Source organism: Saccopteryx leptura, chromosome 1 (assembly GCF_036850995.1).
Source record: "Saccopteryx leptura isolate mSacLep1 chromosome 1, mSacLep1_pri_phased_curated, whole genome shotgun sequence".
NCBI lineage: Eukaryota > Metazoa > Chordata > Mammalia > Chiroptera > Emballonuridae > Saccopteryx > Saccopteryx leptura.
The window spans coordinates 189,556,821-189,560,821 of record NC_089503.1 but is presented as its reverse complement, the minus strand read 5'-3'; the positions used below and the strand labels follow the sequence as shown (position 1 = coordinate 189,560,821).

Genomic DNA, 4,001 nt, shown 5'->3' with positions numbered 1-4,001 from the left:
CATACTTTTCAGCAGGAATGGACAGAGGAATTTGCCTTTGTGGAGAGAGCAGGTCCTGCAATGTGTCTAATATGCAATGATAAAATTGCATTGATGAAACCATCAAATATAAAGTGGCACTTAGACACACACCATACTACATTTGCATTGAAATATCCAGCGGGGGACAGCAGGAAGAAAGCAGTTCAAGAGCTACTATGCAGAGTGCAAGCTAGTCAGCAGCAACTCCGTGTTTGGACCCAACAAGGTGATTGGAATTCAGCTAGCTTTTCTGGTGCTTTAGCAATTGTGAGAAACAGAAAGCTATTCACAGATGGGGAGTATGCCAAAACATTCATGCTTGATGTTGTCAATGAGCTTTTTGACGACTTTTTGGATAAAGACAAGATAATCAAATGATTAAAAGACATGCCTCTGTTGCCAAGAACTGTTCACGATTGTACCATCATGATGGCAAATCAAATTGAGGCAACACAAGTGAAGGGCATAAATGCAGCACCATTCTATTCTCTCACTTTGGATGAGTCAACAGACGTAACCCATGTATCACAATTCAGCGTGACTGCAAGGTATGCTGTCAGTGACACACTATGTGAAAGTCTTGCTATTTTGCCTATGAAAGAGACAACAAGAGGGGAGGATTTATTCAAGTATTTCACTGAGTTCACTAAAGAAAAAAATCTACAGATGGATAAACTTATTTTGGTGTGTACTGATGGTGCTCTATGCATGATGAAGAAAAACAGAGGATTCATAGCACTTCTTCGTGAACATGCAAAGAGACCCATCCTACGTTTTCACTGCATCCCACATCAGGAGGCGCTTTGTGCTCAGATATGTGGCGAGCAGCTTGGTGAGGTGATGTCACTGGTTATTTGGGTGGTCAATTTTATTGTTCCCCTATCTTTAAATGATCACCAGTTTAAAACACTGCTGGATGAAGTTGGGAATAATTATCCTGGTCTGCTTCTGCACAGCAATGTGCATTGGTTGTCAAGAGGAAAGATGCTCAGCCATATCGTGGCTTGTCTGAGTGAAATCAGGACTTTTCTTGAAATGAAAAACATCGAGCATCCTGAATTAGCTAACACTGAGTGGCTCCTGAAGTTCTACTATCTCATGGACATGACTGAACATCTGAACCAGCTTAATGTGAAAATGCAAGGTGTTGGAAATACAGTCTTATCCCTTCAACAAGTAGTGTTTACATTTGAAAACAAGCTGGAACTCTTCATCACTGACATTGAAATAGGTAGTTTACTACACTTTGAAAAACTGGGAGAGTTTTTCACAGTTTTGCATGCACAGCAAGTGACCCTGCTCAACATCTTGAAGCACCTAGCGGGCTTCACATCTAATCTCCTGCAGGCATTCAAAGTGCGCTTTGAAGGATTTTTTGAGTGCACTCATCTTTTTAAGTTCACCCCCATCCGCACTAGTGTGCAGTGAACAGCGCCAACCTGAGTTACATCCCCGGTGTCTCTGTCAGAGATTTGAGCTGCCATATGCTGACCTGAAGGCCTCAGACATGTGGGTGAATAAGTTTAAGTCATTGAATAAAGATTTGGAAAGACTTGCACAACAGCAAGCAGAGTTGGCGAACAAACACAATTGGGAAGAAATGAAAAAAACTTCAACCCGCAGAACAGCTGATTGTCAAAACTTGGAACGTGCTTCCCGTCATATACCACACATTGCAGCATGTGAGTATTGCTGTACTAACAATATTTGTCTCTACGTATGCATGTGAGCAGTCTTTCTCACATCTAAATAACATTAAGACCAACCTACAAATCAACCTACAAATCACCACATATCAACCAGACTACAAAGCCATCAGCAAAACCATGCAGCACCAGAAGTCGCATTAATGGTAAAAAGTACTTTATTCATCATTGGTTAGCAACAGCATAACAACGTTATTAAAAAGAATTCAGAGACTTATTGTACTTTAAAAGTGTTGGTCTTACATAAAATGCACACATTTACTTGTATTTAGTGTTAAACATACTGTATGGCTCTCATGGAATTTAATTTTAATATATGTGGTGTTCATGGCTCTCTCAGCCAAAAAGGTTCCCGACCCCTGAGTTAGGGCATAACCAGGTGGTTGTGCAATGAATGGAGGGTTGGTCTGGGACGCTGAGGACTGAAACCCTGTGGTAGCCTGCTTGGACGTGGGCTCACTGGTTTTAGTGCCAGGTTGCCAGCTTGAGTGTGGAATCATAGATATGACTCCATGGTTGCTGGCTTGAGCCCAGGGTCGCTGGTTTGAGCAAGGGATCACTGGCTTGGCTGGAGTTCCCCATCATGACACATGTGAGAAAACAATCAATGAACAACTAAGATGCCGCAACAAAGAATTAATATTTCTCATTTCTTTCCCTTCTTGTCTGTCTGTACCTGTCTGTCTTTGTCTCTGACTCTTTTTCACTGAAAAAAAAAAAAAATCAGCCAGTGGACTACCCTGAATCTCTATAGCATTTCAGGGAGTTAGGAAGGTTGTTTGTTGATTTTCTAATTATTATTGTTAATTCTCTAAGTATCTTTGCATTTTTTTAGGGAGAAAGTCCAGAGGATATGAAATAGTTCACATGTTTGCTTTTGACAAAAATAGTAAAATATGCAACTCATATAATTACTAAATAGTTTGAGGATATTTCTCCAATAAAGAGTGGCTATATAATAAACTCACTACTCAAATAAAAATGCCCAATCTTCCAATTTCTTGCACTTAGATTAATATTTTTCTGAGGGTATAAGTATCAAGTGTTTATATAAGTCTGACCCTGAATTAAATTAGATGAACACCTTTTATTAGTAAAGTATAACAAGTAAGAATTTGATTAAATGAACCATTTTCATAGTTTTTTGTTTGTTTGTTTGTTTGTTTTGTGAGATGAGGGGAGATATTGAGACAGACTCCTGCATGTGCCCTTACACGATGCACCCAGCAACCCCTGTCTGGGGCTGATGCTCGAATCAACTTAGCCATCCTCAGTGCCCAGGGCCAATGCTCAAACCAATGAAGCCACTGGCTGCAGGAGGGGAAGAGGGAGAGAAATGGGAGGGAGAGAAAAGCAGATGGTCGCTTCTCCTGTGTGCCCTGACTGAGTATTGAATTCAAGTAGTCCGTATGCCTGGCTAATGCTCTATCCACTGAACCAACCAGCCAGGACCACATAGATCTTTCAAGTTCACAAAAATCTGACATTCAGATTCTATTCATAAATGCAGGGAGTCTCAAAATTCATTATTCAGAAAATCATGTGGGGAGTTCTTAAAAATTCACCTGTCATTTTTAGGCAGAGGAACTCTAACATGAGGTCCCTAACCTAGGATACAGGAGTCTGTAGACTCAGCAAGCATGCTTGATTAGTCTGTCCCATGCAGTTCTTTATGAAACAACCTATAAATGCTGCACCAGGCAGCAGAAGGGCCCAGCGAGAAAGTCTAGGTGAGGTGTGAACCTCAAATCCAAGTACTTGCTAATGGCAGTTGCTGAGTTTCTGCAACAAATTAATGAAAAGAAAATCATACTGCTACTCAGATAAGACAACACTCATCTATTCCATGTAAGAAATTTAGAGTTGAGCCCTGGCCAGTTGGCTCAGCGGTAGAGCGTTGGCCTAACGTGCGGAGGACCCGGGTTTGATTCCCGGCCAGGGCACACAGGAGAAGCGCCCATTTGCTTCTCCACCCCTCCGCTGCGCTTTCCTCTCTGTCTCTCTCTTCCCCTCCCGCAGCCGAGGCTCCATTGGAGCAAAGATGGCCCGGGCGCTGGGGATGGCTCTGTGGCCTCTGCCTCAGGCGCTAGAGTGGCTCTGGTCGCAACATGGCGACGCCCAGGATGGGCAGAGCATCGCCCCCTGGTGGGCAGAGTGCCGCCCCATGGTGGACGTGCCGGGTGGATCCTGGTCGGGTGCATGCGGGAGTCTGTCTGACTGTCTCTCCCTGTTTCCAGCTTCAGAAAAATGAAAAAAAAAAAAATGAAAAAATTT

The 4,001-nt window shown here is 42.6% G+C and overlaps 1 non-coding gene across 1 annotated transcript; it reads left to right on the top strand.

The window, feature by feature from the left end:
* Positions 1 to 3,594: 3,594 nt before the first annotated feature.
* TRNAV-AAC (transfer RNA valine (anticodon AAC)) lies at positions 3,595 to 3,670 on the top strand. Its single transcript has one exon. It is a non-coding gene; the product is annotated as a tRNA-Val (tRNA).
* Positions 3,671 to 4,001: the final 331 nt, after the last annotated feature.